Consider the following 27,647-nt stretch of genomic DNA (forward strand, 5'->3'; position numbering starts at 1 on the left):
GCATCTATTGAGATAATATGGCTTTTATTTTTCAATTTGTTAATGGTGTATTACATTGATTGATTTGTGAATATTGAAGAATCCTTGCATTCCTGGGATAAAGCCCACTTGGTCATGGTGTATGATCTTTTTAATGTGTTGTTGGATTCTGACTGCTAGAATTCTGTTAAGGATTTTTGCATCTATGTTCATCAGTGATATTGATCTGTAGTTTTCTTTTTTGTGTGGCATCTTTGTCAGGTTTTGGTATTACGGTTATGGTGGCCTCATAGAAAGAGTTTGGAAGTTTATCTTCCTCTGCAATTTTCTGGAAGAGTTTGAGTAGGATAAGTGTTAGCTCTTCTCTAAATTTTTGGTAGAATTCAGTTGTGAAGCCGTCTGGACCTGGGCTTTTGTTTGCTGGAAGATTTTTGATTACAGTTTCAATTTCCGTGCTCGTGATGGGTCTGTTAAGATTTTTTATTTCTTCCTGGTTCAGTTTTGGAAAATTATACTTTTCTAAGAATTTGTCCATTTCTTCCACGTTGTCCATTTTATTGGCATATAATTGCTGATAGTAGTCTCTTATGATCCTTTGTATTTCTGTGTTGTCTGTTGTGATCTCTCCATTTTCATTTCTAATTTTATTGATTTGATTTTTCTCCCTTTGTTTCTTGATAAGCTTGGCTAATGGTTTGTCAATTTTATTTATCCTTTTAAAGAACCAGCTTTTGGCTTTGTTGATTTTTGCTATGGTCTCTTTTGTTTCTTTTGCATTTATTTCTGCCCTAATTTTTAAGATTTCTTTCCTTCTACTAACCCTAGGGTTCTTCATTTCTTCCTTTTCTAGTTTCTCTAGGTGTAGAGTTAGGTTATTTATTTGACTTTTTTCTTGTTTCTTGAGGTATTGCCTGTATTGCTATGAACTTTCCCCTTAGCACTGCTTTTACAGTGTCCCACAGGCTTTGGGTTGTTGTGTTTTCATTTTCATTCATTTCTATGCTTATTTTGATTTCTTTTTCTATTTCTTCTGTGATTTGTTGGTTATTCAGCAGCGTGTTGTTCCGCCTCCATATGTTGGAATTTTTAATAGTTTTTCTCCTGTAATTGAGATCTAATCTTACTGCATTGTGGTCAGAAAAGATGCTTGGAATGATTTCAATTTTTTTGAATTTACCAAGGGTAGATTTCTGGCCCAGGATGTGATCTATCCTGGAGAAGGTTCTGTGTGTGCTTGAGAAAAAGGTGAAATTCATTGTTTTGGGGTGAAATGTCTTATAGATATCAATTAGGTCTAACTGGTCTATTGTATCATTTAAAGTTTGTGTTTCCTTGTTAATTTTTGTTTAGTTGATCTATCCATAGATGTGAGTGGGGTATTTAAGTGGGGTATTATTTTGTTATTGTTAATTTCCCCTTTCATACTTGTTAGCATTTGTCTTACATATTGTGCTGCTCCTATGTTGGGTGCATATATATTTATAATTGTTATATCTTCTTCTTGGATTGACCCTTTGATCATTATATAGTGTCCTTCTTTGTCTCTTTTCACAGCCTTTGTTTTAAAGTCTATTTTATCTGATATGAGTATGCTCAATATTGCTTATTATTAGAGAAATACAAATCAAAACTACAATGAGGTACACCTTACAACAGTCAGAATGGCCGTCATCAAGAATCTACAAACAATAAATGCTGGAGAGGATATAGAGAAAAGGGAACTCTCTTGCACTGTTGATGGGAATGTAAATTGACACAGCCATTATGGAGAACAATATGATGATTCCTTAAGAAACTAGGACTACCATATTATCCAGCAATCCCACTACTTGGCATATTCCCTGAGAAAATTATAATTCAAAAAGACACATGTACCTCAACGTTCATTGCAGCACTATTTACAATTGCCAGGGTATGGAAATAATCTAGATGTCCACTGACAGATGAATGGATAAAGAAGCAGTGGTACATATTACAATGGAATATTATTAAGCCATAAAGAAGGAACAAATTGGGTCATTTGTAGTGATGTAGATGAACCTAAAGCCTATCATATACAGTAAAATAGTTATAAAATGAAAACATATATTTTATATTAACCATGTATAGGGGATCTAGAAAAATGGTACTGATGAATGTATTTGCAGAGCACGAATAGAGATGTCTCTATGTCTATAGAGAAGAGACTTCTGGACACAGTGGGGTAAGGACAAGGTGGGAAGAATTGAGAGCACAGCATTGGCATATACACACTACCATGCATAAAATAGATAGCTAGTGGGAACCTGCTGTATGAGACAGGGAGTCAACTTGGGGTTCTGTGATGAGGTAAAGGGCTAGATGAGGGTGAGGAGTGGGTGGGAGGCTCAAGAGGAAGGGGATATATGTATACGGATTGCTGATACACATTGTTGTACAGTAGAAAAACTAACACAACATTGTAAATCAGTTCTCCTCCAATTAAAAAAGAATAAAAAGAGTATCGTGCAACTTAGAATGAAAGAACTCTTTATTTTTGGTTTCAAATTTGAACATTCTTCTACTAAGCGTATCAGAGTATTAAGGTACATATGATAATACTGTCATTAAAATAAGAATTCTGTCAAGTTCAAGGTACAATGATCAGAGTGCTGGAGAACAGAAAGATAAATGGACATGGCCTCTGTTCTCAGCAGTCTCTGATCCACTGAGAAGACAGCTGTGTAAACAACAAAGGATGCTGTTATGATCAAAGCAAGATGCAGTGAGTGTGGACTGTAGTACAGGCTACTGAAGAGGCAGGAGCAAAGACAAGGTCACTTCCAAGGGAAGGAACTCAAAGGATCCTTCATGAATCAAGAAGCAGTGGAACTAGGTCTTGAAGAGTAAGTATAATTTGACAGGTAACAATATTTTCAGTAGAGGGAATAGCAGGAACAAAAGTGAGGAAGTAGCAAGACACTGTGGGTTTATCCCTCACACTTGCATTCATTCATCAGTAACTTCTTGACTGCTATAAACACTGGGCATACAGCCAAGTTAGACAATGTCCCTGTCTAAAAGGGCTTATATTCTCGAGGTAAACAGAGTAAAATATCAGATAAACAAATAAGTGAATGAAACTTTTCAGAGTAATAAGAATTTTGAGTGAATTTAAAGTGTTTTGGACTGAGTGGTCAGTACAAGTTTAAAGTCAAAGAAGTTTAATAGCATCTGCTAAAATTAGATTCTCACATTTGACCTTGCAGTCTTTGCCTACACAAGAATAGTTGGTGAAGAATATTTATTATTAACAACGGCAACAAGAGCAAAACAGGCATGATCTTAAGAAGTACCAACCACTATGAAACATTATACAGCTATTTTTTTAATTTTATTTTATTTTTAAACTTTACATAATTGTATTAGTTTTGCCAAATATCAAAATGAATCCATCACAGGTATACATGTGCTCCCCATCCTGAACCCTCCTCCCTCCTCCCTCCCCATACCATCCCTCTGGGTCGTCCCAGTGCACTAGCCCCAAGCATCCAGTATCGTGCATTGAACCTGGACTGGCATCTCGTTTCATACATGATATTTTACATGTTTCAATGCCATTCTCCCAAATCTTCCCACCCTCTCCCTCTCCCACAGAGTCCATAAGACTGTTCCATACATCAGCATCACTTTTGCTGTCTCATACACAGGGTTATTGTTATCATCTTTCTAAATTCCATATATATGTGTTAGTATACTGTATTGGTGTTTTTCCTTCTGGCTTACTTCACTCTGTATAATAGGCTCCAGTTTCATCCACCTCATTAGAACTGATTCAAATGTATTCTTTTTAATGGCTGAGTAATACTCCATTGTGTATATGTACCATAGCTTTCTAAAGAACAAATTAGAGCTCTCTTTTATAGGTCTCAAGGGATAACCATGATACACTGCTTGAATAAAGACTAAGCTTAAAAATATGATCAGATTGAGGAAAAAGTCATTTGATTATATCAAGTGTTGTGAAGGTACAGGAAAAAGTACTTTTAAGTACTGTTGACACAGTATAAATTGGCAAATTTTACTACAGAGAATTTGACAGTATTTCTGTAGTTCATTGGGTCACAGAGATTTAGATACCACTTAGCTACTGTACAATCAACATTAAGAATGCTAATATAATTTGACCAAACATTTTTTTAAATGAAACACTCTAAAGCATTCTTCTATACTCTGAGTTTTAAGAACATTTAACCTATGGTTTCCATTATGTTAAAACAGGATTCATTTTGATATTGGCAAAACTAATACAATTATGTAAAGTTTAAAAATAAAATAAAATTTAAAAAAAAAAGAAAAAAAAATTTAATGCATTACTCTATTTACCTACTGAACAGAGCAGGAAAGATTTTTTTCTTCCTCCTGTCTGGTAATCCCCACTCAACTTTCCCCCAACTCCTGACCAACTGACTCTTCTGTTAAAATCTTTGGGAATTTTAGTGCCAGGCTATTATTTTTTCAATGAAGCATAATTACATAAACTTTGCTACAAGCTTTCCTGGTTCATTTGTTCCGCAGTCTATGTCCTCTTTTAATTCATTTTTCTTTTGCTAGAGCACAAGCTTAAATGCTGACTTTACAGAGGATCTACAGATTAGTATGTTTCTGAGTCTTTGCATCCTTGTAAATGTCTTATTTTATACTCACACTTAAATGTTAATGTGGCTGGCTATAAGATTTTATTTTCAAAATTAATTTCCCTCAGAATGTGAAATTTTGCCCCACTTGGTATTTCTCATCACATATAATGCAAATCTAATTCACAATTTTTTCTTTGTAGACACTTGGAATCTTTTTTTTTTTCTTTAATCTTGGTATTCTCAAAATTTACCATTTTACATTTAGACTCCTTCATTCATTTGATAAATCTTTTTTGAGTATCTATTATGTGCCAAACACTTGTTCAGTCTTCTAGGGATGTGACTGTGAACACAATAGGCAAAATTATGTGTCTTTCATTATTTAATCCACTGTAGCTTGGTGGGCCCTTTTAAATTAGTATAGTAGTATACACTGAAAATGCTTTATAAATAATTTGGTTGTTTCTTACATTCCACCTCTCTTATTTTTTAAATTTTTATTTTCTTTGGCCACATGGCATGTGGGATCTTAGTTCCCTGACCAGGAAACGAACTCATGCCGTCTGCACTGGAAGCACCTAATCTTAACCACTGGACCACCAAGGAAGTCCCTGCATTCTCTTTTTTATATGCTTGAAATGTTTGGAAGACAAAAATATTATGCATTTTGAACCCATTTTCCACATAACAACTTTTTGTCATTTTTAATCTGTTTTTCCTCCATGGAGAAAAACCTTGACTTGTTCACTCGTTCTTTAGCTCTGTCTATTCTGCCTTTAAACCAACTAATCTTTAAATTTCTACCAAGGAATTTATATTGGCATAGATATTATTGTTGATTCATGTTGCTGTGTTATGTCTTTTTTTATTGAAGTATAATTGATTTACAATGTTATATTAGTTTCAGGTGTATAAAAAAGTGATTCTTTATGATATATATGTCATATATATGATATACATGTTCTTTTTCAGATTATATTCTATCATAGGTTACTGTAAGATATTGTTCCCTGTGGTACACAGCAGGTCCTCATTGTTTATCTATTTTCTATATAGTAGGGTGTATATGTTAATCCCAAACTCCTAATTTATTCCTCCTTCCCTTTTCCCCTATCATAGCCATAATTTTGTTTTCTAAGTCTGTAAATCTGTTTTGTAAATGAGTTCATTTATACCACATTTTTTTGATTCCACATAAAAGTGATATCATATGATATTTGTTTTTCTCGGTCTGACTTAAAATAATTAGTATTATAATCTCTAGATCCATCCATGTTGCTATATATGAATTATTTCATTCTTTTTGTGGCTGAGTAATAGCCAATGTGTGTGTGTATATACTACATCTTCTTTATTCATTCAGCTGCTGATGGGCACTTAGGTTGCTTTCATGTCTTGGCTACTGTAAATGGTCTTGCTATGAACATTGGGCAAAACTACTAAAACTGATAAATGAATTCAGTAAGGTAGCAGGATATAAACTTACCATACAGAAATCTGCTGCATTTCTTTACTGTAATAAAATGCAACAGATTTCAATGAAATATCAGAAAGAGAATGCAAAAAAAAACTTATAAAATCACATCAAAAAATAAAATATCTAGAAAAAAACCTGACCAAAGAGGTGAAAGACTTACATACTAGGAACTATTAAACATTGATAAATAATTTTGAAGATGATTCAAAGAAATGGAATGCTATCTCATGCTCTTGGACTAGAAGAATTAATATGGTTAAAATGGCCATACTACCAAAGCAATACACAGATTTAATGTAATCATTATCAAAATACCCATGACATTTATCATAGAACTAGAACAAATCATCCTAAAATGTATATGAAACCACAAAAGACCCAGAATTGGTAAAGCACCCAGCTGGAAGCATAACCATTCCAGACTTCAGACAACACTACAAAGCTACAGTAATTAAAACAGCATAGTATTGACACAAAAGCAGACATACAAATCAATGGAACAGAACAGATAGCCCAGAAATAAACCCACATATCTACATTCAGTTAATCTATGATAAAGGAGGCAAACCTGTACAACAGAGAAAAGACATTCTCTTCAACAAGTGGTGTTTGGAAAGCTGGACAACTACATGTAAATCAGTGAAACTGGAAAACTCCCTCACATCATACATGAAAATAAACTCTAAATGATTTAAATATCTAAATATAAGACATGACATCATAAAATTCCAAGAAGAGAACATAGGCAAAACATTTTTGGACATATCACAGCAAAATCTTCTTAGCTCTATCTCCCAAGATAAAAAATAAACAAATGGGACCTAATCAAATGTAAAAGCTTTCACACATCAAAGGAAACCATCAACAAAATGGAAAGATGACCTATGGAACGGGAGAAAATATTTGCAAAAGATGCAACTGACAAGGGGTCAATATCCAAAATAAAAAAACAGCTCACACAACTCAATATCAAAAAAACAAACAACTCAATCAAAAATGGGAACATCTGAATAAACATGTCTACAAAGAAGATATACAGATGGCAAACAGGCACATGAGAAGATACTCAACACTGCTCATTATCAGAGAAGTGTAAATCGAAACCACCATGAGGTATCACCCAACAGTGCTCAGAATGGTTATCATCCAAAAGTCTATAAATGATAAACGCTGGAGAGGGGTGTAGAGAAAAGGGAACCCTCCTACGTTGTTGGTGGGAATGTAAATTATTACAGCCACTATGAAGAACAGTAATGATGGTTCCTTAAACTGAGGGGTAAAAAAAAAATAAAAATAGAGTTACCATATGATCTTATAATCCCAGCCCTGGGCATATTTCTTCAGAATAGAAGAAAATTCTACTTTATGTAATGATACATGCACCTCAACGTTAACTCGTTCTTTAGCTGTGTCTATTCAGCCTTGAAGATAACTAATGAGACCTTAAGATTTCTACCAAAATACTTACATTGGTATAAATACTGTTGCTGATTCATGTTGTTCTGTATGAATTAAATTCATCTGCTTCCTTTTTCCCCCATATGCATTATCCTGAATTACAGTTTTATAAAACAATTGAGATTATTTTAAAATTATCAATGATTTATAATTACCAAGGCATTTGTTTTTCTTCTGATAACAGCCTTTAAAAAATAGATATCATCTCTTCAATAACAATTATAGTTCCTTTATTATTTTTCTTAGTCTACTCAAATAACTAAATTTTCAGGAGTAGTCATCTTCTTTGTGACTTTGGTGACTTCCTTTCATAGTGACAGACCTTCTCATGCAATTCTTTATTGTCTATTCATCTTTGTATTTCAGAGTCACTGTTTGATCTGTTCCTTTCTTGTATAGTTTCCTCAGGTGTTTGTAGGAAAAGAACAGGGCATGTTTTGTAGGTGACTTTGTAGCTATTCTTCTACTCTCTGACCCAATGCTCCTTCCAGGGGTCATTAACCATATGAGGGACTTCCTCTGTGGCCCATAGCCTACACCAATCCCTTTATGTTGACAGCAAACTGATACTGTCCCTGCTAGCCCCTTTGCAGATAAAGGGGTGGGGAGGCTGACTGGTTTTCCTCCTCAGAAAGAAATTACCCTATTATTCATCCCAATATTCAGAAGCCTGATCTGCTTCTCATATTCATTGACTTTTAGGTTCCCGCTCCCTGGGAACCACTCCCACATCTGCAGTGACATTCTCCAGCTTTCTTTTGGGATGTGCCTTTCCATCAGAATTCTTTTTTCCCCCTCTTTCTTTCTGTCATGAATTATTATTATTTTATAACATAATTAAGATTTTTAAAAACACCTCTTCAGCTATTTTAAGAAATTTCGGAAAGCACAAGCATATGTTGAGCCAACCATCTTTATCCAACTAATTTCTTTTCAGACTCCACTTAATTAATTGAGCAAGAAAAATATTTTCTGGAAAAAAAATGATTACTTTTACCTAAAATACAAAGGTCAAAAGTATTATTTTTTATGAAATAATCATATAGATGATAAGAAAGACAGGTCAGTTTTATTTTATTTTGTTTTCTCCTATGCTCATTATTAAACTGTTACCTCTTAGCTTCAGGTCCACTCTTTTTTTTTTTTTTTAATAATTAACAATACTATATTGTATATTTTAAAGTTATTAAGAGAACAGATCCTAAAAGTTCTCATCACAAGAAAAAAATTGTAAGCATATGGTGATGGATGTTAACCAGACTTACTGTGGCAGGTCCACTCTTGTATTCTTCACTTTTTGTGCTTCTGGGAGGAGCGGGGAGGTGGTGCAAACCATTTCTCTTTGGCTAGTGGGATCAGTGTTAGGTTCTGACAATAGGGGGCACTAGAGAAAGAGTAGACAGGATAAAAGAAGGATAAAGGATGAACACTGTCCTTCTAGGTTATTTCCTGTTACTGTTTTGATTCCTTTTACTCTCATTCAGTTCAGTTCAGTTCAGTCACTCAGTCGTGTCCGACTCTTTGCGACCCCATGAATCACAGCACGCCAGGCCTCCCTGTCTATCACCAACTCCCAGAGTTCACTCAGACTCACGTCCATCCAGTCAGTGATGCCATCCAGCCATCTCATCCTCTGTCGTCCCCTTCTTCTCCTGCCCCCAATCCCTCCCAGCATCAGAGTCTTTTCCAATGAGTCAACTCTTCGCATGAGGTTGCCAAAGTACTGGACTTTCAGCTTTAGCATCATTCCTTCCAAAGAAATCCCAGGGCTGATCTCCTTCAGAATGGACTGGTTGGATCTCCTTGCAGTCCAAGGGACTCTCAAGAGTCTTCTCCAACACCACAGTTCAAAAGCATCAATGCTTTGGTGCTCAGCTTTCTTCACAGTCCAACTCTCACATCCATACATGACCACTGGAAAAACCATAGCCTTGACTAGACGGACCTTTGTTGGCAAAGTAATGTCTCTGCTTTTGAATATGCCATCTAGGTTGGTCATAACTTTTCTTCCAAGGAGTAAGCGTCTTTTAATTTCATGGCTGCAGTCACCATCTGCAGTGATTTTGGAGCCCCCCAAAATAAAGTCTGACACTGTTTCTACCATTTCCCCATCTATTTCGCATGAAGTGATGGGACCAGATGCCATGATCTCTGTTCTCTGAATGTTGAGCTTTAAGCCAACTTTTTCAGTCTCCTCTTTCACTTTCCTCAAGAGGCTTTTTAGTTCCTCTTCACTTTCTGCCATAAGGGTGGTGTCATCTGCATATCTGAGGTTATTGATATTTCTCCCAGCAATCTTGATTCCAGCTTGTGCTTTTTCCAGCCCAGCGTTTCTCACGATGTACTCTGTAGAAGTTATTACCATCCAACAAAGAGGCACCCTTGGCTGATTATTCCAGTAGTATAGCTGATTCCAGTAGCATTGGCAGGACCCACCCCACTGTGGTTTCTTGCTGGCCCCAGATGCAGCCAGCTGGTACCCCCTCCATAAAGGTCACGCTCCCACACTTGTGCAGCACCTTGGTGCCTTTCCCAAGGCTCTAACACAGCTCAGCCCCACCCTCTCAGAAGTCTGAGCCTAAGCTCTGTGTCCCTCAGCCAAAATTCTAATTTTTGATAATTCTAAGCTGTTCCCTTAACTTTCTCAGCTCTAGGGACAGTCTGTGAAATCTTAGTGTTCCTTTTGCCAGATGTCCAATTCCTGGATGACCATATTTTATATTAAATTCTCCTCTTAAAATTACTTCAATCACCTAAATAGACTCGGAATAATATACTTCCCTACTTACCATGGCTGTTTTCAAATGCTCAGTGAGCCTTCTGTCTTACTGTTAAAATAACCACTGATTTCATTACATGTGAAAAATACTGTATATTATGTACTTAATTGAAACACTGTAAAATATAGTTAAAGGAAAATGGACATGGTCCCCTCTCTCTCATAATTTCAAAGAAATGAGTTTGAAAAAGTAAACAAAAGCATTTCCATAAAATTTTTCTCTAAAGTTTTTCTGAAGCCCCAAAGCATCAAACTCTTTACTATATGTCTTTGGAAATCTTTTCATCACAGTAAATAAGAGTTATTTTTCTATCCTAAACTAGGAAAATGTTAATGTCAAACGGATGCTATCAATTGAAGTATAATTGTTTTTATATTTCTTTAACTCTTGAGCTAATTATATATTTTCTTTTAAATAGGTAGCAAAAAGAGAGCAAAAACTGATTAGATATTTAACAGGTGTATGTTCAAAGAATATGAACTTGGGCAAACTCTACGAGATGGCGAGGGACAGGGAAGCCTGGCAGGTTGCAGTCTATGGGGTCGTAAAAAGTCAGACACAGCATAGCGACTGAACAACAACAGGTTTCTGTTTTATTTCTGTGAAAAATCAATGGATACTAACTAGCTATTAGTAGTCTGAAAGATGGTAGGTGTGAAAACAGAAAAGACTTCAATTTAGATGATGCCTGGCTTATAACCTGATGCCAGATCAGCAGCTCAGTTTTAGCCGGCAGCCACATCACAAGTTTTAAGATTCAAAAACCCCAGATGATGAAACAATACAACATTTACAAGACCTAGACTTTTCCATAGCTGGCTCACCAATAAATACCAAATATTACAGATTTGGGGACTAGACCAACCTGTCTCATGAAAAGTCTGGCTTTTAACAATATGTCACACATTCTCGGCAAACATGAGTATATGGACAAAAGCCCTTTCTAAGGTAATCATAAAATTAAGTAAGGGACCTTGGCTGTTAGTGCTGGTACCTTAAATATACCCAACTACTGATTGGCAAGCTGGGTATGGAGCAAAAGTGTAAGGAAATGACCATCACTCTGCCAAGATAATGATCTCACCACCAGGTTGGAGCTGCCAGGCCATTTCAGAGATTTCCCTAAAGAAATACTAGGGCAGCACACAGCCTGGACAGAAAGTGCTTCTGGAATGATGGTGAGGACCTTGTCTGCCTTTTTTATGGAAAAATAACTGGGCGACGTATCCTGAAAGAATACTTTAAGAATTTATCTTTAAAATACCTACCTCCTTTCCAATCAAGAACCAGATTTTCATTGTTGCTCAGATAAAAGTCAAGATTTTTTTAAACCTAAGATTTATTTAAGACCTAAAAGAGAACTCTCAGAAAACTGTCTCCCCCAAAATTATTCTTTGCCAAAAGTTCTTGAAAATGTAGACTTTGTAACATGTTTTAATTATAGCTTCATTTTTATCACTGTCTTCTGAGAAAAACAAACCAAGGACATGAACCTCTGATCACTAATCTTAGCACGGGCTGGAAAAGAGAATATATTATTCACTCAATAAATAAATTGATCACCTTTTACATGAGAGGCACTTATCTAAGCACTAGGTGAGCCTACCCAAGGCTTATAAAGACAAATACTTTCTGGTTTTCATTCTCTTATATTATTTAAATAGCAACTGTTTTCCTTTTCTTAGTGTAGTGGTAGTTAGCTAGCAGGAGAAACAGACACATAATTGTCTATAAACAGCAAGTCACTATACTGAAAATAGTTGAAACACAGGCAGAGAGGAGGGTATAACTGAAGTAAACTCAGCTAAGTTTAACATTTCTTTTTCTCAATAAAATCACTGTGTTACATTAGAACTAAAAATACATGTTTTACTCACTGTCGTTGCTTATATCCCACTCCATTCCTTAGATTCACTTATTCTTTTGCTGGAGTCCATCCTTTTGTAGTTCTCTCAGCAAGAATCTGTAAGAGATAAATTCTATTAGATGTTGTCCAACACTATTTATGGGCTTCCATGGTGGCTCAGATGGTAAAGAGTCAGCCTTTATATGTAGGATACCCGGGTTCAACTGCTGGGTCAGGAAGATCCCCTGGAGGAGAAAATGGCAACCCACTCCAGTATTCTTGCCAGGGAAATCTTATGGGCAGAGGAGCCTGGCAGGCTAAAGGCCACGGGGTCACAAAGAGTCAGACACAACTGAGCAACTAACACTAAAACTATTTCATCCTTACTTCTGAATGACAATTTTAGTGCTATACCATGCCTCAGGATGTGAATCCTTTTCCCTCAGCATTTAAAGAGTTTTATTCCACTGACTTCAAGCACATATTATCATACACATAAGGAAAAAAAAAAAAAAAAACTACCACACAATCGCACTCATCTCACATGCCAGCAAAGTAATGCTCAAAATCCTCCTAGTCAGACTTCAACAGTAAGTGAACTGTAAAATTCCAGATGTTCAAGCTGGGTTTAGAAAAGGCAGAGGAACAAGAGGTCAAATTGGCAATATCTGTTGGGTCATAGAAAAAGCAAGAGAGTTCCAGAAAAACATCTACTTCTGCTTTATTGACTATACCAAAGACTTTGACTGTGTGGATCACAACAAACTGTGGAAAAATCTGAAAGAGAGGGGAATACCAGACCACCTGACCTGCTCCTGAGAAATCTGTATGCAGGTCAAGAAACAACAGTTAGATTTGGACATGGAACAACAGACTGGTTCTAAATCGGGAAAGGAGTTTGTCAAGGCTGCATATTGTCACCCTGCTTATTTAACTTATATGCAGAATACATCACACAAAATGCTGGGCTGGATGAAGCACAAGCTGAAATCAAGGCTGCCGAGAGAAATATCAATAACCTCAGATATGCAGATGACACCATGCTTATGGTAGAAAGCGAAGAAGAACTAAAGAGCCTCTTGATGAAAGTCAAAGAGGAGAGTGAAAAAGTTGGCTTAAAGCTCAACATTCAGAAAACTAAGATCATGGCATCTGGTCCCATCACTTCATGGCAAATAGATGGGGAAACAATGGAAACAGTAACAGAATTATTTTGGGGAGCTCCAGAATCACTGCAGTTGGTGATGCAGCCATGAAGTTAAAAGACGCTTACTCCTTGGAAGAAAAGCTATGACCAATCTAGACAGCATATTAAAAAGCAGAGACATTACTTTGCCAACAAAGGTCCATCTGACAGTCAAGGCTATGGTTTTTCCAGTAGTCACGTATGGATGTGAGAGTTGAACTATAAAGAAAGCTGAGTGCTGAAGAATTGATGCTTTTAAACTGTGGTGTTGGAGAACAGGGTCTTTGAACAGGGTGTTCTTGCCCTTTTCAAAGGAATATGGCTAGGGGAGCAACTAGAGGCAAAACCTAGGCCATGGGCTCCTCATCCAATCATGAAATTAATGGACAGTATGGACAGAAGGAACTGTTTTCTATTTCATCCAAAAGTGTCATACAGGGTGGCGGTGTTGCTATACTGTATTTAGGACTGACTGAACTTTTATTTCTAATATTTACCACTTAGGTCACTATCTAAGGATCTAAGTCTTTCTTTGACTCAGAAGACACTGTCTCATTTCTTAAAATCTAGCCTTTTTCTCATTGCCACATTTCTTATTTTTGGAACATATATTAGGTATATGCTAGATTTCTCAATCTATTTTATGATTTAGGTCTTTAATTTCATTTTCATTTTTTTCTCAAACTTTCAGAGTTTTGCTCTGGTCTTCAACTGATTATCTCTTTGATTATGCTCATCTATTAATTAAAACATGACAGTAATTTTCAATTCCAGAATCTCTCATTTGTTCTGTTTTGCTTTCCCTATTCTTGGTCACATCTGTCTGTAATTCATAATTACCTTTTCTTATTTTATAATATAACTTATTACTCTATCAGGCCTCCCAGTTGGCACAAGTGGTAAAGAACCTGTCTGCCAACACATGAGATATAAGAGATACAAGTTCAATCCCCAAGTCTGGAAGATCTCCTGGAGAAGGGCATGGCCACCCACTCCAGTATCCTTGCCTGGAGAATCCCCTGGAAAGGGACTGCACAGAGTCAGGCACGACTGAAGAGACTTAGCATGCAAGCACATATGAATTCCTGTATCCCTTTTAAGATTTCAAAGATACTTGTTTTTTTTAAGTCTGTTTTGGAAGATGGCCTTAATATATGTATTTCACTGAATGACAGTTCACCTGCTGACTGAGTTTATCAGCCATCTTTCATGAAGTTTTGTTTTCCTCTTCTTGGGTAAGACTCCTCTCTCCTTTTGCTCATTGTCATAGTGATGGAGCATCTAAGTACTACATCCGAATACTAGAGCGGGTAGCCTTTCCCTTCTCCAGGGGATCCTCCCATCCCAGGGGTTGAACCCAGGTCTCCCGCATTGCAGGTGGAATCTTTACCAACTGAGCCACCAGGGAAGCTCCATATACTTCAAGTATATGTTTAAAATATTTTGTCCAATATTGTTAGATTGAATAAGGTGGATAATACATCACTCAACAACACCATTTTAATCAGAATACAGATTTCTAATCTATTATTTGTTAGACCAGGAGGTACTCAAAAATATTTTATCTATTTACAAAGTTAGCATTAGGAACTTTTTCTGAAAGACCAATGTTTCTAATTACACAGTTCAGAGATTGGCAAGCTGTGGCCTAATCCAAACTGCCACTTCATTTTTAAGGATCACCAGCTGGCAATTGTTTTCACATTTTTGAGGAATTGTCAAAAAAAAAAAAAAAAAGGTATGTACACTAAAGACCACACTTTACCCTTTACAAAAAATGTTTGCTGACCCTGAAACAGTCTATAGTTGATGCAAACCCAATGATTTTGTTCCCTGATTGTTTTTTTAAAAGACACAATTTAGACTTTTAGGTTCACAGGAAAATTGAGTGGAAGGTACAGATATTTTCCATAGACTCCCCACTGCAACACATGCATAGTCTCTGTCAATATCAATATACTCACTGGAGTGGTGGACAAATGTATAGTGATACACATGCATCATCACAGGATTATGCAGAGTAGTTTCACTGCCCTAAAAATCACTGATCTTTTTACTGTCTCCATAGTTTTGCCTTTTCCAGAATGTCATATAGCTGGAATCCTACATTATGCAGCCTTTTAAGACTTATTTATTTCACTTAGTAATATACCTTTAGGGTTCCTCCATTTCTTTTCATGGCTTGATAGTTCATTTATTTGCAGCACTGAATAATATTCTATTGTAAGAACCACAATGTATTTATCCATTCATTTTGGAAGGACCTCTAGGTTGCTTCAAAGTTTCAGCAATTGTAAAACTGCTTTGAACACCTGTGTGCAGGATTTTGTGTGGATGTGTTTTCAACTCCTTTGGTAAATACCAAGGAGTGTAATTGCTGAATCACATGGTAAGAGTATATTTAGTTTTCTGTAAGAAACCAACAAACTGTCTTCCAAAGTTACTGCACTGTTTTGCATTCCCACCAGCAGTGCATGAGAATTCTGTGTGCTCTATGTCCTCTTCAGATTTAGGTGTCCAGCTTTAGGTTCTGGATTTTGACCATTTAACAGATGTGAAATGTATTTCATTGTTTTAATATGCATTTCTCTGATGACATATGATGTTGAATATTTTTTTCACATGCTTAGTTGACATCTGTTCCTTCTTTGGTAAGGTATCTATTAAAGTCTTTGGCCTTTTAAAAAATCAGATTGTTGGATCTTATTGCTCAATTTTAATATACTTTGTATGTTACGGGTGGCTTCCCAGGTGGAACAATGGTAAAAAAATCCACCTGCCAATGAAGGAGATCCAAGAGATGTGTGTTTGAAACCTGGGTTGGGAAGACCCCCTTGAAGTAGGAAATAGAAGCCCACTCCAGTATTATTGCCAGGAAAATTCCATGGACAGAGGAGCCTGGCAGCTACAGTTGAGGGGGTCACAGAGCATCAGAAATGACTGAGTGACTGAGCTGAGATATTTTGGATAATATTTGCTTATCAGACATGTCTTTTTCAGGTATTTTCTCCTCGTTTGTGGCTTATCTTTTCATTCTCTTCATAGTGTCTTTCACAGAGCAGGAAAAAAATTTAATTTCAATGACATCCAACTTATTAATTCTTTATGAATTGTCCTTTGATATTATATCTAAAACTTAAGGTCATCTAGATTTTCATATGTTATCTCTAGGATATTTATAGTTTTGCATTTTACATTTAGGTCTATGATCCATTTTGAATTAATTTTGTGAGGGATGTAAGGACATGTCTAGATTTATTTTTTGCCTATGGATGTCCAGTTGTTCTAGGACCTTTTGTTGAAAGACTGTCTTTTCTCCATTATATTACCTTTGCTCTTTTGTAAAAGATCAGTTGACTGAATTTACAGTGGGGGCTATTTCTGGGCTGTCTATTATGTTCAGTTGATCTATTTGTCAATTCTTTCACCAATATTACACTTTCTCAATCACTGTAGCTTATAGGAAATTCTTGAAGCCAGGTAATGTCAGTCCTCCAACTTTGATCTTTTCCTTCAATATTGTGTTGATTATTCTGGGTCTTTTGCCTTTCTGTATAAGCTTTAGAGTCAGTTTGTCAATATCCACAAAATAACTTGCTGTGATTTTTATTAGAATTGCATTGAATCAAAAAATCAAGTTAGGAAGAACTGACATCTTCACAATACTGAGTTTTCCCATCAATAAGCATTGATTCTTTCTAAATTTATTCTTTGATTTCTTTCATCAGAGTTTTTTAGTTTTCCTCATACAGATATTGCACATATTTTATTGTATTATTTCTAATTATATACATATAATATAATGTATTATATTATAATATAATAAAGTATAAAATATAATAATTTCTAAATACTTATTTCTAAGTATTTAATATTGGGGGGAGCTAAGGTATATGGTATTTAGTTTTTAATTTCAAATTCTACTTGTTCACTGCAGGTATACAGAAAAGCAATTTACTTTTGTATATCAACCTTGTATTCTACAACCTTGCTCATTAATTTAGGTGTTGTAAGTGGTTCTGGATAGTCTTTATTAAATTGAGGCAGTTTTCCTCTTTTCTGAGTTTAATAAGAAATTTACTATGAGTTGATGTTGGATATTATCTAAGTTCATTCTGCATCTATTGATAACATCTTAATGATTTTAATTAAAAAATCTGGAGTGATGCTAAGGAATTTATCTTTTTCATTAGAACCTCAAGTCATTCTGATTCCTCTGAGATACCCTGTCCTAAGAAGTTAATCGGAGAAAGCAATGGCACCCCACTCCAGTACTCTTGTCTGGAAAATCCCATGGGTGGAGGAGTCTGGTGGGCTGCCGTCTATGGGGTCGCACAGAGTCGGACACGACTGAAGTGACTTAGCAGCAGTAGCAAGAAGTTAATACATCATACTGACTTTAGGGACACTTTGAGATCTGCCAAATTAAATCTTCCCAAAATGATTACAACTGAGTCTAATCAGTTGAGAACTGTCACGGATTATAGAGTCATGTGCTAATAGTCAAGCATTCCCCATATATAGGTGCAGTCTCTTTTCTCTGACCAAAACTAAGGAAATAAGTTACTGTTTTTCATTTTTTCTCACACTGTTGAAATTTTAAACTATTTTCTTTTCTTGGTGTAGCAATAGTAGGCTGAAGAGAGAAAGGGGAAGTTACTGGCTGAAACAAACGAGTCACTAAATCAAGAATGTTTGAAAACCACAGACAGAGAGGAGAATCCCAGTTGAAGTGAATCCATTAGACCTAACTTAACATTCCTTTCAATAAAATAACTAAGTTCTATATTAAAATTAAAAAGAACCAAAAGCTACATTTGCCGAATTATAGTTTGCATAGCAGCCTAGTTAATAAACATGCTTCCAATTCTACATGATGGAGCCCTGAAGCTTGTTTATTTCTTAGTCTAATTCTAGGCATTAAAAACTCCTGAAAATTTTCAGCCCAAACAAAATTATTTCAGGGCAAATTTGCATCCCTTTTCTAACATAAAGGGGCAAGAAAGCTTCTAAAATTGCTTACAGAGCTAGTTTTCAAATATGTGAAGGCCATGGGTGACTTTTAGTTGGTGATGAGAAAACGTCCTTAACGCCTTTCTCTCCTTGAAGGCAGGGTAGGGCTGGGGGGTGGGGGGCAGGGGGTGTGTGTGTCCCCCAACCCCCAGGAACTAACTGTGCAGAAACACAGGTGGACGTTTTCATAGGCAGAGAGAATGGCTCAAGGAAGGAATGTAAAAGGAGGTCTCGTAACAGTTTCTTGTCTGGGGTTCTAATCTGATTTGTTGATACGAACGTAATGACAGCACCTGACTATTTTTCAAAGTCTGGGGACAGCATGATCCCTTCCCGTCTTAGTCTCAGTCCACAATCATGCTGAAAGTGTTTTGTGTTACAGAACGTAAGGAATATGTTTCACAATGAAGAAACTAAAGTAACTCTCCTTTGCTATTCTTTATCTAGCTACAGATTTCTCTTTCACAGCTGAATATAAAGTGTATTTTCCACTTAAAAAATCACACATTAGAAATTTTTTTAAATTTTATTTTATTTTTAAACTTTACATAATTGTATTAGTTTTGCCAAATATCAAAATGAATCCGCCACAGGTATACATGTGTTCCCCATCCTGAACCCTCCTCCCTCCTCCCTCCCCATACCATCCCTCTGGGCCGTCCCAGTGCACTAGCCCCAAGCATCCAGTATCGTGCATTGAACCTGGACTGGCATCTCGTTTCATACATGATATTATACATGTTTCAATGCCATTCTCCCAAATCTCCCCACCCTCTCCCTCTCCCACAGAGTCCATAGACTGTTCTATACATCAGTGTCTCTTGTGCTGTCTCGTACACAGGGTTATTGTTACCATCTTTCTAAATTCCATATATATGCATTAGTATACTGTATTGGTGTTTTTCTTTCTGGCTTACTTCACTCTGTATAATAGGCTCCAGTTTCAACCACCTCATTAGAACTGATTCAAATGTATTCTTTTTAATGGCTCCATTGTGTATATGTACCACAGCTTTCTTATCGATTCATCTGCTGATGGACATCTAGGTTGCTTCCATGTCCTGGCTATTATAAAGAGTGCTGCAATGAACATTGGGGTACACGTGTCTCTTTCCCTTCTGGTTTCATCAGTGTGTATGCCCAGCAGTGGGATTGTTGGATCATAAGGCAGTGCTATTTCAAGTTTTTTAAGGAATCTCCACACTGTTCTCCATAGTGGCTGTACTAGTTTGCATTCCCACCAACAGTGTAAGAGGGTTTCCTTTTCTCCACACCCTCTCCAGCATTTATTGCTTGTAGACTTTTGGATCGCAGCCATTCTGACTGGCGTGAAATGGTACCTCATAGTGGTTTTGATTTGCATTTCTGTGATAATGAGTGATGTTGAGCATCTTTTCATGTGTTTGTTAGTGATCTGTATGTCTTCTTTGGAGAAATGTCTATTTAGTTCTTTGGCCCATTTTTTGATTGGGTCATTTATTTTTCTGCAGTTGAGCTGCAGGAGTTGCTTGTATATTTTTGAGATTAGTTGTTTGTCAGTTGCTTCATTTGCTATTATTTTCTCCCATTCTGAAGGCTGCCTTTTCACCTTGTTAATAGTTTCCTTTGCTGTGCAGAAGCTTTTAAGTTTAATCATGTCCCATTTGTTTATTTTTGCTTTTATTTCCAATATTCTGGGAAGTGGGTCATAGAGGATCCTGCTGTGATGTATGTCGGAGAGTGTTTTGCCTATGTTCTCCTCTAGGAGTTTTATAGTTTCTGGTCTTATGTTTAGATCTTTAATCCATTTTGAGTTTATTTTTGTGTATGGTGTTAGAAAGTGTTCTAGTTTCATTCTTTTACAAGTGGTTGACCAGATTTCCCAGCACCACTTGGTAAAGAGATTGTCTTTAATCCATTGTATATTCTTGCCTCCTTTGTCAAAGATAAGGTGTCCATACGTGCGTGGATTTATCTCTGGGCTTTCTATTTTGTTCCATTGATCTATATTTCTTTTTTTTTTTTTTTTCCCGATGCTGTATTTTTATTTTTATTTATTTTTTTTAAACTTTACATAATTGTATTAGTTTTGCCAAATATCAAAATGAATCCGCCACAGGTATACATGTGTTCCCCATCCCGAACCCTCCTCCCTCCTCCCTCCCCATACCATCCCTCTGGGCCGTCCAGTGCACCAGCCCCAAGCATCCAGCATCGTGCATCGAACCTGGACTGGCAACTCGTTTCCTACATAATATTTTACACGTTTCAATGCCATTCTCCCAAATCTTCCCACCCTCTCCCTCTTCCACAGAGTCCATAAGACTGTTCTATACATCAGTGTCTCTTTTGCTGTCTCGTATACAGAGTTATTGTTACCATTTTTCTAAATTCCATATATATGCGTTAGTATACTGTATTTATGTTTTTCCTTCTGGCTTACTTCACTCTGTATAATAGGCTCCAGTTTCATCCACCTCATTAGAACTGATTCAAATGTATTCTTTTTAATGGCTGAGTAATACTCCATTGTGTATATGTACCACTGCTTTCTTATCCATTCATCTGCTGATGCTGATCTATATTTCTGTCTTTGTGCCAGTACCATACTGTCTTGATAACTGTGGCTTTGTAGTAGAGCCTGAAGTCAGGTAGGTTGATTCCTCCAGTTCCATTCTTCTTTCTCAAGATAGCTTTGGCTATTCGAGGTTTTTTGTATTTCCATACAAATTGTGAAATTATTTGTTCTAGCTCTGTGAAGAATACCGTTGGTAGCTTGATAGGGATTGCATTGAATCTATAAATTGCTTTGGGTAGTATACTCATTTTCACTATATTGATTCTTCCAATCCATGAACATGGTATATTTCTCCATCTATTAGTCTCCTCTTTGATTTCTTTCACCAGTGTTTTATTTTATTCTTATTCATTGTGGCAGAGAAGATAAAAAGTGATTCGAATTTCTATCCTGAGGCTGGGATCCTGGTTACAGCTGACAAGTCTCTACTCCAGGAGAAATAAACTCTTAAATGATTGTTGGCTTGCTGGTTTCCTATACAACACAACCCGTGAACCTAGTTCTTTAGAAAAACTGAAATATTTCATTAACTCTATCCAAGTTACACTCTTGGCAAAGCAAAACTGTCCTGTCACCAAACAAGGACATTTCTCCTCCTCCTCAAGCTCTGGATTATATGGACGCAATAAATAAGACTTCCCTCTGATCTTGGTTTCAAATGAAAAAGAGGTGCCATGATGTCTGATATCAGTCGTTCAGAAATGATGATGCCACCTGTTTCTTGTTATCAAAATAACAAGGCTATAGCCTAAAAGTCACTGATGATTTTACTATTTTCTTTTGATTACCATTGAGGTTGCTCTTAATTTTTCCAGATAAACTTTGTGTGTGTGTTTCTGTGTTTGTTTTTGAGGTGTTAGAGGACTGCAGGAGAAGGCGATGGAACCCCACTCCAGTACTCTTGCCTGGAAAACCCCATGGACGGAGGAGCCTGGTAGGATGCAGTCCATGGGGTCGCTAAGAGTCGGGCACGACTGAGCAACTTCACTTTCACTTTTCACTTTCATGCATTGGAGAAGGAAATGGCAACCCACTCCAGTGTTCTTGCCTGGAGAATCCCAGGGATGGGGGAGCCTGGTGGGCTGCCATCTCTGGGGTCGCACAGAGTCGGACACTACTGGGTCGACGTAGCAGCAGCAGCAGAGGATTGCAAAGCTCTCAGGTGGAGCTTCACCTCATGCAAATGACAACTGGTAATTTTGGTGCCATTAGTCCATTTTTATGATTCATCCTTGAAAGTAAGCATCTGAGGCAACAGAGCAACGAGCACTGAAAGACCCTGCCCAGGTTGTGGATGCTGTTGTCGCTTAGTCACTCAATCATGTCCGACTCTTTGCAACACCAAGGACTGTAGCCCGCCAGGCTCCTCTGTCCATGGAATTCTCCAGGCAAGAATACTGGAGTGGTTTGCCATTTCCTTCTCCAGGGCACCTTCCCAACTCAGGGATTGAACTCGTGTCTCCACAGTTACTGCACCGCTGGTGGACTCTTTACCACTGCACCACCTGTGGGGAATCCCTCATCTCTTCCTCAAGCACCTTTGCTACTAGTCTTGGCCCTTACTTCTGTCACCCTCTATTTCCTTCTAATCAAGGTCTAGTATCTGACCAACTCAATTGAGGCTTTGAAATGACCATGCATTTTTTGACTCTCTGCCTAATAGCAAGAGTGTAATAATCTCTCTGGCTGCAGCAGAACTTAGTTTCATTACAATGTGTTCATTATTTCTACTTTTTAAAAATTATCTAAGTCAGGGATCCCCAACTTCCAGGATCTAATGCCTGATAATCTGAAGTGGAGCTGATGTAATAGTAGTAGAAATAAAGTGCACAATACATGTAATGTGTTTGAATCATCCCGAAACCACCCCCCACTACCAGATCCATGGAAAAATTGTCTTCCATGAAACTGGAAACCTACTGCCAAAAAGGATGGTGATGGCTGATATAAGGCAAGGATGAACAAACTCCTGCCCACAGGCCAAATTCAGGCCACCACCTATTTATGTAAACAGCTTTACTGGAACACAACCACGCTCATTCCTTACACATTTTCCTAGAGCTGTTTTCTTGTGACAATAGCAGAGCTGAGTAATTGCAATAGAGCCCATACGGTAAGCAAAACTTAAAATATTTACTATGCCTTTATAAGAAATGTTCGTAGACTCTTGATTGAGGGTACTGACACCACTTAGGGTTTTCTCTTACTTTCCTGGTGGCCTTTTGATAACTCAGTTTTCCCATCTGTAAATTGGGGATAGAAATAGACCTCACTCACAGGAGTGTGAGGAAACGAGGTGCTGCATGGAAATATTTAGTAACTGTTAGTATTGTTGGGATTTGCTGTCTTATTTAAAGTTACCACTTTGAACTAGTTTTTGTGAATCAGTTCCTGCAGAGAATAAGAGCTTTCAAGTCTAGGTTCAATCCATATAGCACAGGTTACTATTTATACTATATTAAGCAAGTTACTGTACCTTTTTTTATTCTATGTATATCATAGAAATAATAAAATCTATCACAGAGGGTCATCGTACACATGGCAAATATCCCTTTCCAACATCTCCCAATGTCCAACTAAAAAGACAGCAAATTAAAAAGCCCGGATTCTACAAAGTCAGAGTGTTCATGAAAACATGAAGCAAGTGAGAAATGTCAAGAACTATTAGCAAGCCAGAAAGCAGAACCTTAAAAGTGGACTGGTTAGAGAAAGCTGCAAGCTGAATGTGGACAGTGTGAAGAAGTGAAATCACTCAGTCCTGTCTCACTTTTTACCACCCCATGGACTGTAGTCCCCAGGCTCCTCTGTCCATGGGATTCTCCAGGCAAAGATACTGGAGTGGGTTGCCACGCCCTTATCCAGGGGATCTTCCTGACCCAGGAATCGAACAGGGGTCTCATACATTGTAGGCAGATTCTTTACCAACTGAGCTACCGGGGAAGCCCCAAAAATGTTCACAGTGGTGGAAGATAAAAAGAAGCCAAGCCACACACTGCAAGAACACTAAAGGACTGAGGAAAGGGAGGAACAAAGGATCTCAAAGATAGATGGTGTTTGTTCAAGAAGCAGTTAGGGCACTATTTCACCTCTCCTGTTCTGTCCTAAGACTGAAGTCTGGAACGACTGACCCAGAGGAACTCTGACCTCAGCAACAGCAGTGATGTTCACAAAGAGAGGCTGTCATGCTGAAAACAGGGGGATTAAGTACAAGTGTCCATGTACCTGGGAAGAGTCTCACCCTCCTTTCCTCCTTGGCTCTGAGAAACGTCGATGGCAGTCTTAGTTCCCTGGGAGGAGAGCAAAGAACTCTGTAGAGAAACGTCCTGACTCATGAAACATAGGGGGTATGATTGCACATTGATATGCTGCTATGCGGCTGAGCAACCAACTAAACCTCCAGTGGGATTCCTAGTACCTTGTGCTCAAATAAGAACAAACATCAAAGGCCCAGAGACAGTGAAATAAAATGTCTCACACCAACAACACCAAGACAGACAAAAGTTAAAAAGCATGGTAGAAACAACATTTCAAAGAAACAAAAAACCCAAAGCTACCAGAGGAGACTCCAAAACTACTCTTAATTAGTATCCTTGGCAAGAAAAGAAATATACCTATCAAAGACCCAGAATTAGCAAAAGGCAAGCCTCCAAAACAATGAATAGCATGTAAAGTGTTCATTGTGCATGTAAGAACAGCTCATGGACTCAGAACTTTCAAATTAAAAACTGATATAAAACTCGGGGGGATGATGCCACAGAATTACTTACAATGTGAAAATGAGGACGTTGGGTATTACAGTGGGTATCTCCAGACAGCAGGGAATTTGGTGAAAAGTCATTATCCTATGCCAACTTTAGGAAGGTGACTTGTTTCTTTTATGACTATCAAAGGCATTTACAAGAAATAGCCTAAGTTTCACTTATGTTGGTGAAACAAGCTAGATTTAGTTTTGCTTACATGACTTAAATAGTATCATCTGGTCAGGGAATACTCAATTCCCATCTCTATTTTGTATTGATATTTAATTTTAGCACACCCATTAAGATAAAATAGAATGCTATTAAGAAAAAAAGACATGGGTATGAAAATAATAGTTCCTAGAAACTAAATATATGATGGAAAAACATTTAAATATTAAAAGAATACCAGCCATACTTTAATAAAAATTTAAAAATCAAAAGAAGTTATTGGAAAATAAGATAACTTTTATAGGACAAAAAAAACCCACAAAATAATTATGAAAAATTTATGGGAAGAATCAGAATTAGAAGCTGAATTTAGAAAGATTCATTACCTGACTAGGTGTCTGAGGAGAAAAAACAGATAATTGAAAGGAGGAAAATTCAAAGGAAATAATACTTGGAAATTTCCCAGAATGAGGTAGAAGACCTATCAAATCCCTGCAAGATGAATGAAGAAAGTCTTATGCTGAGACACAGCACAACAATATTTCAGAACACCATAGATAAGGGAAATCCTTGACACTCCTAGTGAACATCAAGACCATCAGTGATGACAGATGACCAAGGTTGATGGAAGATCATAACAGACTTCTCAACAACAGTTTAATCTTGTTGTTTAGTCACTAAATCCTGTCCAGCTCTTTTGCAACCCCACGGACTACAGTATGCCAGGATTCTGTGTCCACGGGATTTCCTAGGCAAGAATACTGGAGTGGGTTGCAGTTTTCTCCTCCAGGGGAGCTTCCCAACAGAGGAATGGAGCTGCGTCTCCTGCTTGGCGGGGGAGCCTTTACCACTGAGCCACCAACAATGCTGGGAGCTAAAAGGAAATGAAGACGTGCTTCCAACATCTTGGAGGAAACGGATTTTTCACCAGAATTCTCTCCTTAGACAAACTGTCATCTAAACGCAAGGATAAAGACATTTCAGGAATTCAAATTTTAAAGCACAAAACCGAAACAAACTTCTCCTAAGTTCTTTTTGGCAATTTATTGGAGGACATGACACACAGAAAAATAAAAATAAAAAGAAGAAACAATAAAAGAGGATGATGTGCTTTCAGGAGCACTCTGGGAAGAAGATAGGGGTTGCATAACAGATTTTAAATTTTCCTGAATTACCCCTAAAGAAAAATCCAATAGAATAAATGAAACAAAAACTAACGGAATGGACAAAACCTACAACAAACCCCACAATGCATCTTCCACCATCAAGAAATATGAATGGGTGGGAAAGGACCACTGAAGTAGTAAAACCCGAGTTTTATCAACAGTGATGTGGGATGAAACATACTGGAAAGTGAGGTGAGGTGGAAGAGACATGGGAATTTCTAATTGCCTTGAGAACCAGAAGAACCAAACACTCAAAGTTTCTATTTCTATTTATTTCCTAGTCTAAAATTTGTTAATAACTTCCTCTCCCTCTTCCTCTCCCTTAGCATCTAATTCAAAGGAATATCTCTTTACTCTCAGGAATGCTTCAAAGGCAATTATTAGGCTTATGCTACTTTTTCATACTTACCCACTTCTCTCCCATCATTAGTAAATTATATGATCTACATTATTAGAGCACAAGACTTTAAAAAAGCTACTATAATCCCATAACTTGAGAACATTCATGTAATTTACAAAGTCAAAAGGTTTTGAGGGACTTCTCTGGTAGTCCAGTGGCTAAGACTCTGAGTTCCCAATGCAGGGACCTGGGTTCAATCCCTGGTCAGGCAACTAGATCTCACATGCCTCAATTAGGAGTTCATATGCCACAACTAAAAGGTCCTACATGCCACAACTAAGACTTAGCATGGTCAAACAAATATGCAATAAAATAAGTAAGTAATAAAACAAATATTTTTTCAAACTTATAAAAAAAAGTTTTAAGAGTGAAGGGGATCAAGTTAATTGGGCCAAGACAGAGGTATAAACTGGTCTATACTGGCAAACTGGACATGTGATCATTCTATTTGTAACAACCATTTAGTCTTACTACTACAGGTGAATACATACTTAATACTTATCACCTGTCCTTACACTGATATTTTTCTCCTCTGGCCTCCTGAAGGTCATTGTCTAGTACATTCTGCAGAAAGAGTTCATGAGGGCAATATGCCTTGACTCTGAATGTTCATAGGAGTCTATTTATCCTTGACACTTAAAATTCACATAGTCTGAAGGTGAAAGGTGATTTATATTTCCTGTTAGTAAATTTTTATAGCAGCTTTATTGAGATATCATTCACATTTAATGCAATTTACCCACTTAAAGTCACAATTCAATGGTTTTTAGTATACTCCCAAGGTTGTTCACAATAAACTGTGGAAAATTCTTAAAGAGATGGGAATACCAGACCACCTGACATGCCTCCTGAGAAATCTGTATGCAGGTCAAGAAGTAACAGATCTGGACATGGAACAACAGACTGGTTCCAAATCAGGAAAGGAGTAAGTACGTCAAGGCTGCATATTGTCACCCTGCTTATTTAACTTATATGCAGAGTACATCATGAAAAACACTGGGTTGGATGAAGCACAAGCTAGAATCAAGATTGCTTGGAGAAATATCAATAACCTCAGATATGCAGATGACACCACCCTTATGGTAGAAAGCAGAAAGTTAAAGAGGACCATGAAAAGTTGGCTTAAAACACAATATTCAGAAAACTAACATCATGGCATCTGGTCCCATCACTTCATGGCAAATAGATGGGGAAGCAATGGAAACAGTGACAGACTTTAATTTTGGGGGCTCCAAAGTCACTGCAGATGGTGATCGCAGCCATGAAATTAAAAGACGCT

The 27,647-nt window shown here is 37.2% G+C and overlaps 1 protein-coding gene across 11 annotated transcripts in view; it reads right to left on the reverse strand.

Moving 5' to 3' along the window:
• Positions 1 to 27,647, reverse strand: part of KCNN2 (potassium calcium-activated channel subfamily N member 2) — a 504,825-nt gene that overhangs the window by 330,958 nt on the left and 146,220 nt on the right. For all 11 annotated transcript variants that reach the window (XM_086323291.1, XM_086323286.1, XM_086323284.1 and 8 more), the window contains one exon: positions 12,170 to 12,255. The gene's annotated coding sequence lies outside the window, so the exon portion shown is untranslated. The remainder of the gene's footprint in view (positions 1 to 12,169; positions 12,256 to 27,647) is intronic.

Source organism: Bos grunniens, chromosome 10 (genome assembly GCF_055505025.1).
Source record: "Bos grunniens cultivar Pamir isolate PY7600 chromosome 10, Bosgru_T2T1.0, whole genome shotgun sequence".
Lineage (NCBI taxonomy): Eukaryota > Metazoa > Chordata > Mammalia > Artiodactyla > Bovidae > Bos > Bos grunniens.